The 13,784-nt window shown below is 42.2% G+C and overlaps 1 long non-coding RNA gene across 1 annotated transcript; it reads right to left on the reverse strand.

The window, feature by feature from the left end:
* Positions 1 to 855: 855 nt before the first annotated feature.
* Positions 856 to 1,496, reverse strand: LOC102391575. The gene is made up of 2 exons (XR_326185.4): positions 1,333 to 1,496; positions 856 to 1,212 (listed from the first exon to the last, which is right to left on the reverse strand). It is a non-coding gene; the product is annotated as an uncharacterized LOC102391575 (long non-coding RNA).
* Between the last annotated feature and the right edge of the window lie 12,288 nt (positions 1,497 to 13,784).

Raw genomic sequence — 13,784 nt, forward strand, 5'->3', positions numbered from 1 at the left:
TTTGTTGTCTGTACTTCTGGTATCATAGCCACGAAATCAATACTCCAGTCAATTTTAAGTCTCAGGAATAAATAATTCTCACTGGCTCAGTACTCTGACCTCCAGGCCCACCGAGGTGGCCCTGTTGCCCCCTTGGCCCCAGACACAGGCCTGACGCGCTGACACTGAAGGGGAGTTAGTTAGCCTTGCCCTGACGGCACATGTGCTCTGAGTCTGTGGGGGCAGCGGCAGTTCTCTGGTGTCTTTCCCGCAGCATCATCACGCATCAGGGTCATTCTTCCCTGGAAGGATAACACGTGTTGATAGATCTACTGCCTTATCTGGTAGAATCTTGGAAGTCTCATACCCTTCCTTCAATTTGTCTTAATCTCTTTACCTTTTAGTCTGGCAGTGTTTCTGCTGGCTGTCTCTCTGTAACACCATCTCTTTTGCTAGGTTCTGCCGAGATGGATGATGAAACCCAGGAATTTTAGCCCTAGTCTCTTTATCAAATGATGTTCCAGCCATCCCCTTGGTATCCCTTCCAGGGCAAGCTGGGGGGTGGTGGTTGGGGGGGCAGGAGGTTGTTTGTTTGTTTTTTGCAATATGGATAGGCTAAGAATTTTACAGATCTTCAATTTCTGGTTCCCTTTTGCCTAACAATTCCTCCTTCAATGTATCTACCTCCTCTCACATTACTGTAAGCAACAAGGGAAAATCATATCTTTAACAGTTTGCTTAGAAATCCCCTCAGCGGGACTTCCTTGGTGATCTAGTGGTTAAGACTCCCCCTTCCAATGCAGGGGATGGGGGTTCAATCCCTGGTGTGGTGCTAAGATCCCCCCAAACCCAAAACATAACACAGAAACAATATTGTAATAAATTCAATAAAGACTTTAAAAACAAAAGAACAAGCAAAATCTCCTCAGCTAAATAACTTATTTTGTCACAAATTCTACTTTCCACAAAACAGTAAAACACAATCACACCAAGTTCCTTGATACTTTGTAACAAGGACCAGCTTTCCTCCAATTTCCAACAGCATGTTCCTCATTTCTGAGACTTCATCAGAATCCCTTTTACCATTCATATTCCTGCCAACAGTTTCTTCCAGGTGATCTAGGCTTTCTCTCGTGTGTATCTCAAAACTCCTCCAGCCTCTATCTGCATTTTTAGGTATTTGTTATAGCAGCACCCCACCTCTTGGTACCAAAATGTGTATTAGTCAGGGTTCTGCAAAGAAACAGAATGAATAAAATGTGTAAATACAGGTTTTTCCCAGTCATCCAGGACTAGAGCCTTCCTATGAAACCTTTCATAAGCGGAAATGGCTTAAAACAAAGAGGTAATTACCTTAGGATGCATCTTGCTAACAGGCGCACAGAATAAATCAGATAAAGTGGAGATGCTCAGAGACATAGTTCAAAGCTGTGGCAACTTGATGCTGAAATACTGAGTGTAGGTCCTGGGGAACTGGCTTGGCTGTGGCTGTCAGAGCTGGGGTTGTGTGCTGTCTTTTTAACGACTGGTTGCAAAACAAATGCTTGCTTAACACCACTTTCGCTTTTCACCTTTTCCCCTAAAAGTGAAAAGCCTCTTCTGACTTCTGTTGGTTAGTGAAAACAGGTACTAATGTAGATCTTTCGTGCAAGTGAAGTGGCGTAAAGCAGACTTTCGAAAAGCAGGGGATAGTTGTATATACAAAAAAATTGCTTTTGAGAGATTTATTCACGTGATTATAGAAGCTGGAAAGTCCAGAATCTGTAGGGTGGGCTGGCAGGCTGGAGACTGAGGAGAAGCCAGTGCTGCGGTTGAAGTACAAAGATCACCAAGCTGAAACCCCAAGAAAGCTGGTGTTGCAGTTGAAGTCAGAGGCTATCTGCTGGTAGACTCCTCCTCGCTGGGGGCAGGGTTGAGATTGGGAGAAAGGGGTCAGTTTTTGGTTCTTTTTTTAAGTCTTCAACTGATTAGACAAGACCCACCCATCATGGAGGACAAGTTTTACTCAAAATCTGTCACTTAAATGTAAACCTCATCCAAAAACGCCCTCACTGAAACATCCATAATGTTTGACCAGATATCTTGGTATAGTTGGCCAAGCTAGGCCAACACATAAAATCAACCTTTCATATACCTTCTATATTACGTTTTAAGCTCTATGAGGACAGGGACTTGGTCTTAGCGACATTTGTACTGCTTGTGCCTGGAACTGCAGCTAGCATACAGTAGGTCCTCAACGTACAGTTGATGAAAACTGCATAAATGACTGACTAGATGAATATCTGCTAGGGCTTTAGAGTTTATCAGGGTCTTTTTTTTTTTCACTTGCATTATCTGATTTAACTGTCCCAACAGTTCTTTGATCTGGGTCTCATGGCCTCCAGTTAAATACTGAAACTGGGAAACAGAGAAAGTTAAATGACCAGTTGAGATGTCTAACCTCTAGCTCATGTTCCAGACCTGGACTCAGATTTCACTCTTTTGACTCCTAATCCTCTACTTAATCAGCTACATGCCACTGTAATTATTCTCTCGCCTTAGCTATTCGTCCACTTATTATTAGGTAACAAGAGGAAATTGGTAACTTAATAGCGCCAAGTCTCCGCTGGCTGTTAAAAGGGCACACGGTGGGTGAGAGGATATTTGCATTCCTGCTCAAGGCCACACAGTACAGGGAGGTGTCAGAGAAGGACCTTCTGCTTCAGTGATGAGTGGTCATTTCAGGGGAGCGCTGAGAAGCTCAGCCAGGAGAGAGAGCCTCTTTTGTCTCTAATCCTGGAAGAAGACAAGCTATGAAAACACTGGAGAGGGTCTCTGTAGATATAACACAAACCCGGAGGCTTTTCTCTGTGCTGCTTCTCTTGCAGAATTAATCTGGCATGTCACTCCCCGGCTGGGATGGAGTGGCTTGACGTGAGATTCCATCCTGCTACTCAGAACTGCATGCAGTTTTAAGCTTATGAATGGTTTATTTCTGGAATTTTCCATTTAATATCTTTGGTGGGATGCTGGTGGCATTGGGGAGAGTTTGGGGCTGAATTATGTGCAGCTGTTGTATAAAGTAGTGTGGTTTGTTTGTTTGTTTGTTTTTGGTTTGGATTTTGACGTAGACACTCACTTTCCCCTCTTAGTGACCTGGTTCTTCCTTTTTCTTTAGCTCTTCCTTTGTCAACCATAATGATGTTTTAACTTCCTAGCTATTGTTTAGAACATATTCTGACATATCATTATTGATTATTAGCAATAAGTATAATAAACATGACACTATGCTATGGTAGAGCCAATTTAATTTCTGCCACTTATTAAAAAGTACTTGATCCATAGAGTTCCTTGGTGGTTCAGTGGTTAGGACTCATGCTGTCACGGCAGAGGGCATAAATTCAATCCTTCATGGGGGAACTAGAATCCTGTAAGCCTTGTGGTGCAGCCAACAAAGGGGGAAAAAAGATACTTGATACAAAATAAAAATGACTTGACGCTGGCAACAGACTTAAAAACATGAAGTTTCTGAAAAAGATAGTACTAAATAAGGGCAATTTGTTCAAAGAAATTTGGGGTATGGTATTAAACAGCAAAGTTTATTGTTCTCTTCATAAGACATTCTTGCAAATTAATTATTCAATAGATATTAATAATTGGATTTCATTTAAAAATTGACAAGCAGCAAGCCTTGCTGAATGATTAGGTAAGACTTAAAAGGTGAGCTGTGTTGGTAAATTTGACAGGAAACAAATTAAAAATTTTTAGTTGGCATGGTGGTTTACCAGTAAGAATCAAGAGTTTATGCCCAATGAGTACATTTGCTTTCATATAGAACTTTCTGCCTCTAAAATGAAATTATTTAATTCCTCCAAAAAACTCTAAGTACTGAACTGTGCCAAGTACTGAGAGGGTGATGGAAATGGTATTGGAGAAAGAGATGCAGAAATGAAATGAACACAGTTTCTGCTTTCAAGATTGGGGAAAATTGCTTGTATAAAGAATTGGTTAAAAAAATATTAAGATTTATTCTTTTAGAGCAGTTTTAGGTTTAAAGCAAAATTAAAAGGAAGGCACAGAGATTGTTTTCCATACACTCTCTTCCTCCACAAATGCATAACCTCTCCCACTATAAGCATCTCCCACCAGAACTTGTTACAATTGGTGAGAGTACATCACAGTCACCCAAGGTCCAGACTTTACATTAGGGTTCATTCTTGGTCTTGTATGGACTTGGACATGCTAAGGACTTGGGCTTCTATGGACATCATCATTGCAGTATCATATAGAATATTTTCCCCGCACTTACAAACGTCTGTGCTCCAACTACTCATCTCCCTTCTCATCATCCACCCGCAGCCACTGACAACCAGTGATCTTTTCACTGTTTTCATCATTTTGCCCTTTGTCGAACGTCATGGAGCTGGAATTACACAATATGTAACCTTTTCAGATTGGCTTCATTATTTTAGTCATGCATTTAATAATTCTGTTTTTTCCTGGTTTGATAGCTCATTTCTTTACAGTGCTAAATAACATTCCATTGTCTGGATGTACCACCGTTTGTTTATACCTTCACTTATTGAAGGATATCTTGGTTGCTTCTGAGTTTTGGCAGTTATGAGTAAAGCTACTCTAAACATCTGTGTGCAGGTTTTTGTGTGGAAATAATTTTCAACTTCTTTGGGCAAACACCAAGGAGTTGAGGTTGCTAGATTAGATTGTAAGAGTATGTTTAATTTTGTAAAAAACTACCAAACTATCTTCCAAAGTGGCTGTACCATTTTACATTCTTGTCAGCAGTGAAGCAACACATCCTATTGCAATTTGTTTTGTCAGTGTTTCAGATTTTGAGCATTCTAATGGGTGTGTCAGAGAAGGCAATGGCACCCCACTCCAGTACTCTTGCCTGGAAAATCTCATGGACGGAGGAGCCTGGTAGGCTGCAGTCCATGGGGTCGCTAAGAGTCGGACACGACTGAGCGACTTTACTTTTCACTTTTCACTTTCATGCATTGGAGAAGGAAATGGCAACCCACTCCAGTGTTCTTGCCTGGAGAATCCCAGGGACGGGGGAGCCTGGTGGGCTGCCGTCTATGGGGTCGCACAGAGTCGGACACAACTGACGCGACAGCAGCAGCAGCAATAGCAGCAGCAATGGGTGTGTAGTGGTATCTCGTTGTTTTAATTTGCATTTCCCTTATGACATATAAACTGGAGCATCTTTTCAAATGCTTATTTGCTTATTTGCCATCAATACATCTTCTTTGATGGGGTGTCTGTTCAGGTCTTTGGCCTATTTTTAATCAGATTGTTTGTTTTATTATTGTTGAGGACTTTTTATGATTAAAAAACATTTATTATGTTTTTATTGTTGAGCTTTAAGAGTTCTTTGTATATTTTGGGCAATGGTCCTTTATCAGATGTGCCTTTGAAAATACTTTCTCTCAATCTGTGACTTACATACTCCTTCTCTTGATGGTGTTTTTACAGTCAGAAATTTTTAATTTAATAAAGCAGAAATTTTTAATTTAATAAAGCCAAACTTATCAGTTACCACATTGATGGATTATGCCTTTGGTTTTGTATCTAAAAAGTCATAGAGATAACCAGGGTCATCTGGGTTTTCTCCTCCGTTATCTTCTAACAGTTTTATAGTTTTGTGTTTTATATTTAGAACTATGATCCATTTTGAGTTAATTTTTGTAAAAGGTGTAAGGTCTGGGTCTGCATTAATGTGTATGTGTGTGTCCTGCTGTTCTAGCACCATTTGTTGAGGAGGCTGTCTCTGCTCCATTTGTTGCCTTTGTTTCTTTGTCAAAAATCACTTGATTGTATATATTTATTTGGGTCTCTTTCTGGGCTCTCTGTTCCACTCCACTGATCTGTTTGTCTGTTCTTTTATCAGTACCACAATGTCTTGATTTTTGAGACTTTACAGTAAAGTTTTTTTTTCTTTTAAAATTATATTTATCTATGTTTTGACTGGGGTGGGTCTTCCTTGTCTTGCACAGGCTTTCTCTAGCTGCGGTGAGTGGAGGCTACTCTTCTTTTCGATGCTTGGCCTTCTCATTGCTGTGGTTTCTCTTGCTGTGAAGCACAGGCTCTGCGGCACTCGGGCTTCAGTAGTTGTGGCGTCTGGGCTTTGTTGCTCTGTGGCATGCAGAACCTTCCCAGACCAGGGACTGGGCCCATGTGCCCTACATTAATAAGTGAATTCTTAACCACTGGACCACCAGGGAAGTCCCATAGGTATTTTTAAGATATTAGATTGGTGCAAAAGTAATTGCTGTTTTGCATTATTGAACTTGCTATTTGATATTGGAATACATTCTTAAATAAATGTGGTAATGTTATAAGCGGAAAAGGCAATGGCACCCCACTCCAGTACTCTTGCCTGGGAAATCCCATGGACGGAGGAGCCTGGAAGGCTGCAGTCCACGGGGTCCCTGAGGGTGAGACATGACTGCGTGACTTCACTTTCACTTTTCACTTTCATGCATTGGAGAAGGAAATGGCAACCCAGTCCAGTGTTATTGCCTGGAGAATCCCAGGGACGGGGGAGCCTGGTGGGCTGCAGTCTATGGGGTTGCACAGAGTTGGACACGACTGAAGTGATTTAGCAGCAGCAATGTTATAAGAGTTGACTCATTGGAAAAGACCCTGATGCTGGGAGGGATTGGGGGCAGGAGGAGAAGGGGACAACAGAAGATGAGATGGCTGGATGGCAACATCAACTCCATGGACATGAGTTTGGATAAACTCCGGGAGTTGGTGATGGACAGGGAAGCCTGGCGTGCTGTGATTCATGGGGTCACAAAGAGTCGGATGCGACTGAGTGACTGAACTGAACTGAACTGATCTGAATGTTATAATACATCATTTTAATGCACATTATGTGTTTTGCTAATGACTTACTACTTACTGTTTATATTTATTTTAGATATAGAAATGATCTTAAACAAAAAGCAAATTCAAGTAATTTTTTTTATTTGAATGCAAAATGGGTTGTAAAGTAGGAGGGACAATTCGAAACATCAACAACACATTTGGACCAGGAACTGCTAATGAATGTCAGTGCAGCGGTGGTTCCAAAAGTTCTGAAAGGGGGATGAGAGCATTGAAGATGAGGAGCACAGTGGCTGGCCATCAGAAGTTGACAACAACCAATTCAGAGCCATCTCGAAGCTGATTCTCTTAAACTACATGAGAAGTTGCTGAAGAACTCAACTCGACCATTCTACAGTCATCAACATTCGAAGCAAACTGGAAAGGTGAAAAACCTTGACAAGGGAGTGCCTCACGTCATGAGCAGGCTGCACCAAAAAAAAAAAAATTGTCATTTTGAAGTGTTGTCTTCTCTTAGTCTACACAGCAACAACAAGCCATTTCTCAAACGGATTGTGACATGGAATGAAAAGTTGATTGTATACAATAATCAGCAATGACCAGCTCAGTGGTTGGACTGAGAAAAGGCTCCAAAACCAACTTGCACCAAAAAAAAGGTCATGATCACTGTTTGGTGGTCTGCTGCTGGTCTGATCCACTATAGCTTTGATGAAACCATTACATCTGAGAAGTATGCTCAGCAAATTGATGAGATGCACCAAAAATTGCAACACCTGCAGCCAGCATTGGCCAACAAAATGGTCCCATTCTCCTCCATGACAACTCCCGACTGCATGTCACACAACCAATGCTTCAAAAGTTGAGTGAATTGGGCTACAAAGTTTTGCCTCATCCGCCATATTCAACTGACCTCTTGAGAACCGACTACACTTCTTCAAGCATCTTGACAACTTTTTGCAGAGAAAACACTTCCACAGTCAGCAGGAGGCAGAAAATGCTTTCCAAGAGTTTGTCAAGCATGGATTTTACACTACAGGATGAAACCAACTTATTTCTCATTGGCAAAAATGTGTTGATTGAAATGGTTCCTATTTTGAATTAATAAATGTTTTTGTTCTTAGGTTTTGTTGGGTTTTTTTTGGGGGGGGGGCAATAACCATGCCTTGGATAAACCTCATTGAATACGATACTGCCACTGTGCAAAGCTTGAGCCTAGTTATAATGATTTAAAATTCACGGTCCAAACCACAATTACTTTTTCATCAACTAATAAATTATGTCAGCAAATTTGGAAAACTCAGCAATGGCCACAGGATTGGAAAAGGTCAGTTTTCATTCCAATCCCAAAGAAGGACAGTGCCAAAGAATATTCAAACTACCGGACAATTTTGCTCATTTTCACATGGGAGCAAATTAATGCTCAAAATCCTTCAAGCTAGGCTTTAGCAGTACATGAACTGAGAACTTCAGATGTTCAAACTGGACTTAGGAAAGGCACAAGAACCAGAGATCAAATTGCCAACATTTTGGATCATAGGAAAAGCTACAGAATTCCAGAAAAACATCTTCTTCTGCATCATTGACTACACTAAAACCTTTGACTGTGTAGATCATAACAAACTGGAAAATTCTTAAAGAGATGGGAATGCCAGACCACCTTAACTGCTTCCTGTGAAACCTGTATGCAAGTCAAGAAGCAGCAGTTAGATCCGGACAGGAAGCAATGAACTGGTTCCAAATTGGGAAAGGAGTATGCTGTATATTGTCACCATGCTCATTTAACCTATATACAGAGTACACCATGAGAAATACAGGGCTGTATGAATCACAAGCTGAAATCAGAGTGCCAGAAGAAATATCAACAACCTCAGATATGCAGACGATACCACTCTAGTGGCAGAAAGTGAAGAGGAGCTAAAGAGCCTCTTGATGATGGTGAAAGAGGAGAGTGAAAAAGCTGGCTTAAAACTCAACATACAAAAAGACAATGATAATTGCATCTGGTCCCATCACTTCATGGAAAATAAATGGGGAAAAAATGGAAACAGTGGCAGATTTTTATTTTCTTGGCCTCTAAAATCACTACATATGGTGACTGCAGACATGAAATTAAAAGGCGCTTGCTCCTTGAAAGAAAAGCTATGAGAAACCCAAACAGTGTATTAAAAAGCAGAGATATCACCTTGCTGAAAAAGGTTTGTAGAGTCAAAGCTGTGGTTTTTCCAGTAGTCATGTATGGATGTGAGAGTTGGACCATAAAGAAGGCTGAGTGAGTAAAAGTCACTCAATCGTGTCCAACTCTTTGTGACCCCATGGACTGTAGCCAGCCAGGCTCCTCTGTCCATGGAATTCTCCAAGCAAGAATACTGGAGTGGGTTGCCACTCTCTTCTCCAGGGGATCTTCCCAACCCAGGGATCGAACCCAGGTCTGCCACATTGCAGGCAGATTCTTTACCATCTGAGCTACCAGGGAAGCCCAAAGAAGGCTGAGTGCCAAACAATTGGTGTTTCAAATTGTGGTGCTGGAAAAGACTCTTGAGAGTCCCTTGGACTGCAAGGAGATCCAACCAGTCAAGCCTAAAGGAAATCAACCCTAAATATTCATTGGAAGGACTGATGCTGAAGCTGAAACTCCAATACTTTGGCCACCTGGTGCAAAGGGCTGACTCATTGGGAAAGACCCTGATGCTGGAAAAGGTGGACAGCAGGAGGAGAAGGGGATGCCAGAGGATGAGGTTAACATGACAGACAGACAGGGATGACAGAGGTTGGATGGCATCACCGACTCAATGGATATGAATTTGAGCAAATTCCGGGAGCTAGTGAAGGACAGGGACACCTGGCATAATGTAGTCCATGGGGTCACAAAGAGTCAGACACGACTTAGTGACTGAACAACAACAATAGATTATGGCACAAGGAAGCTTATATCTACTTCAATTTTTTCTGGAAATGTTTTCAAAGAAGAGACACTAGTTATTTTAGTATGACCAAGAGTTAGCCAGTTGGAAATGATACTCAAGATGGAAGAGTACAAAAGAATGAGCCTCCAATAGAAACATGATGTAAAGAACTTAACTGTATCTCTCCAAAATTCATGTTGGAGTCTTAATTTCCAGTACCTCAGTTATGAATGTATTAGGAGAGACAGCCTTTAAAGAGATGATTGCATTAAAATGAAGTCCTCAGGATGGGCCCCAATCCACTTGTGTTATGGAGTTGAAGCTCAGTCTTCTCTCTTCATGACAAGCCAATTAACCTGAGAGACAAGGAATATCTTTATTCAGAGATCCAACTGACTAAGAGGATGGTTTTCTGCTTTATTTATGCCAAACCCTTTGACTGTCTGAATCATAATAAACTGTGAAAAATTCTGAAAGAAATGGGAATTCCAGACCACTTGACCTGCCTCTTGAGAAATCTGTGTGCAGGTCAGGAAGCAACAGTTAGAACTGGACATGGAACAACAGACTGGTTCTAAAGAGGAAAAGGAGTACGTCAAGTCTGTATATTGTCACCTTGCTTATTTAACTTATTTGCAGAGTACATCATGAGAAACACTGGGCTGGAGGAAGCACAAGCTGGAATCAAGATTGCCAGGAGAAATATCTATAACCTCAGATATGCAGATGACACCACCCTTATGGCAGAAAGTGAAGAAGAACTAGAGCCTCTTGATGAGAGTGAAAAAGTTGGCTTAAAATTCAGCATTCAGAAAACTAAGATCATGGCAACTGGTCCCATCACTTCATGGCAAATAGATGGGGAAACAGTGGAAACAATGACCGACTTTTTTTTTCCGGGCTCCAAGATCACTGCAGATGGTGACTGCAGCCATGAAATTAAAAGACGCTTACTCCTTGGAAGGGAAGCTATGACCAACCTAGATAGCATACTAAAAAGCTGAGACATTACTTTGCCAACAAAAGTCCGTCGTCTAGTCAAGGCTACGATTTTTCCAGTAGTCATGTATGGATGTGAGAGTTGGACTACAAAGAAAGCTGAGCACCGAAGAACTGATGCTTTTGAACTGTGGTATTGGAGAAGACTCTTGAGAGTCCCTTGGACTGCAAGGAGATTAAACAAGTCAATCCTAAAGGAGATCAGTGCTGAGTGTTCATTGGAAGGACTGATGTTGAAGCTGAAACTCCAATACCTTGGTCACCTGATGGGAAGAACTGACTTATTTGTAAAGACCCCAATGCTGGGAAAGATTGAGGGCAGGAGGAGAAGGGGACGACAGAGGATGAGATGATTGGATGGCATCACCGACTCAATGAACATGAGTTTGAGTAGACTCTGGGAGTTGGTGATGGACAGGGAGGCCTGGTGTGCTGCAGCCCATGGGTTCACAAGGAGTCAGACACAACTGCGACTGAACTGAACCATCTTGTTGAATATACAGAAAAGTAGAATATAATAGACTGAAAAGCACTATGAACCAATTCAACATAATTAAATGAAAGTTGCTTCAGTCATGTCTGACTCTTTGTGACCCTGTGGTCTGTAGTCTGCCAAGCCCCTCTGTCCATGGGATTTCCCAGGCAAGAATACTGGAATGGGTTGCCATGCCCTCCTCCAGGGGATCTTCCCGACCCAGGGATCCAACCGATGTCTCTTATGTCTCCTGAATTGACAGGCAGTTTCTTTATGACTAGCACCACGTGGGAAGCTCCAGGGTTCCCTGAGGCAGGAATTTATGTATGACTGTAATTTGACAGCCTCTAAACCCTTCAGTTCATATGGTAAAGCGTCTGCCTGCAATGCAGGAGACCTGAGTCCGATCCCTGGGTCGGGAATATTCCCTGGAGAAGGAAATAGCAACCCACTCCAGTATTCTTGCCTGGAGAATCCCATGGACGGAGGAGCCTGGAGGGCTACCGTTCCCTGGGGTCGCAAAGGGTCGGACACAACTGAGCAACTTCATTCACTCATAATAACAAAAGTAATAAAAACAAAGAGTAAAGTCAAAGAAAAAGATCCACCATGGAGTTAGAATTGGCTCTTCCCTGCAACAGTTTCACTGATGTTCTTTTTTAAAAATTATATATTTATTTTTGGCTGTGCTAGGTCTTCATTGCTGCTAGTGGGCTTCCTCTAGTTGTGGAAAGTGGCGGTTACTCTCTAACCTCTGTGAGATGCGCGGGTTTGTCAATGTGGTGGCTTCTGGTTGCAGAGCACAGGTTCTCGGTGTGTGGGCTTCAATAGTTGCAACTTGAGGGCTCTAGGGTTCGTAGGTTTCTAAATTTGGACATATGGGCTCACTAGTTGTGGCTCATGGGCCCTAGAGCATGCAGGCTTCAGTAGTTTTGGCACATGGGCTTAACTGCTCTGTCATATGTGAAATCTTCCTGGACCAGGGATAGAACCCATGTCCCCTGCATTGCGACGTGGATTCCTATCCACTGTAATACCAGGGAAGTCCTGACTGATGGTCTTATAAGAAGAAATTTAGGCCCCAAAATAGTTAGCAATAACACACGCATGCAGGGAGAAGGCTGTATGAGGACACAGCTAGAAGCTGGCATCTCAGGAGAAGCCTCAAGAGGAAACCAGAACTGTCAACATCCTGATCTTGAACTTCCAGCCTTCAGAATTGCAAGAAAATAAATTTCTGTTGTTTGAGACACCCATTCTGTGGTGTAACATTATAGCAGCCTGATGTGTGTTTTTTCCACACCACCAGGAAATTCTCTAGTTCTCATCTGACAGTAACTGGGTACTCTACCAATTTAACTGAATTCTGACGCTGTCTACTTGATCATAACATCAGACCCTGATGCCAAAAGTTTGGCCTCTGTGTACCACTGCCGAGTTGAATCTCGGAAACAGAGTTTTGGGTGAAGTAGAAAAGAGTAAAAATAAATAAATAAAATTTTTATTTTTATTTTATTTATTTATTTTTTTTAATTTTGGGGCTGTGCTGTGTAGCATGTGGGGTCTTAGTTCCCTGATCAGGATTGAACCCAAGCCCCCTGCATTGGAAGGTTGGGATCTTAACCATTGGACCACCGGGAGGTCCCAAATAAAAATTTTAAAAAAGTAGTAGCTTTACTGCTTTGCCAGGCAAAGGGAGGGACACAATAGGCTCATGCCTCAAAAATGTGTGTCTCAACCCAGGGAGATCTGGTGAGGAGTTTTTAGCAATGGTTCAAGGATGGAGTTGCTGAGAAGGATCAGGGTGTGCACAGGACCTGCGTCCCTTTATTCATTTACTTTTAATTTTTTTAAATTTTTGGCTGTGCTGAATCCTTGTTGCTGTGAGTAGACTTTCTCTAGTGGCAATGTGGGGGCTACTCTTCATTGCAGTGCTCAGGTTTCTCATTGCAATGGCTTCTCTTGTTACACAGCACAGGTTCTAGTCATGCAGGCTTCAGTAGTTGCAGCTTATCGGCCCTAGAGCACACAGGCTTGTGGCATATGGGCTTTGTTGCCCTAAGGCATGTGGGAATCTTCCTGAACCAGGGATCGAACCCGTGTCCCCTGCATTAACAAGCAGATTCTTATCCACTGTACCACCAGGGAAGTCCCCTGTGTTTCTTTGTGTGGCCTCAGATGGTCTCCTGATGATCAGTGGTTCTTGAGGTTATTAAACTGTGGACTTCTCTCTGGAATAAAGAATGTCTCAAGTAGTTAACATTTTCTGTTTGTTGGAATTTTCAAAAGAACTCGGAGATACTGTTTTGTGTATCTCTTGAGAGAGCCAGGATCCTATCTCAAGGCTGCACTGTTGTTGCTTGATTGCTCCTCCCTTGTGTCTTCATCTCTTCTCTTCCATGTCTGAACCTGCCCTTTGGAACTCAGGGAAGGTCCAGAAATGGGGGACACAGAAAGACTTTTCATAGCCAAGAGCCCCACAGGGTCCTGCTCGGTTTCAGTCCCACAGATTCAAGTCTCAGTCTCACAAGACTGCCCCCACTTCAGCTCCAGTTGAAAGTCTGAGTTATCACTTGTGCTTCTGATGGACTGGCTATAAA

The sequence above is a fragment of the Bubalus bubalis genome, chromosome 4 (genome assembly GCF_019923935.1).
Source record: "Bubalus bubalis isolate 160015118507 breed Murrah chromosome 4, NDDB_SH_1, whole genome shotgun sequence".
NCBI lineage: Eukaryota > Metazoa > Chordata > Mammalia > Artiodactyla > Bovidae > Bubalus > Bubalus bubalis.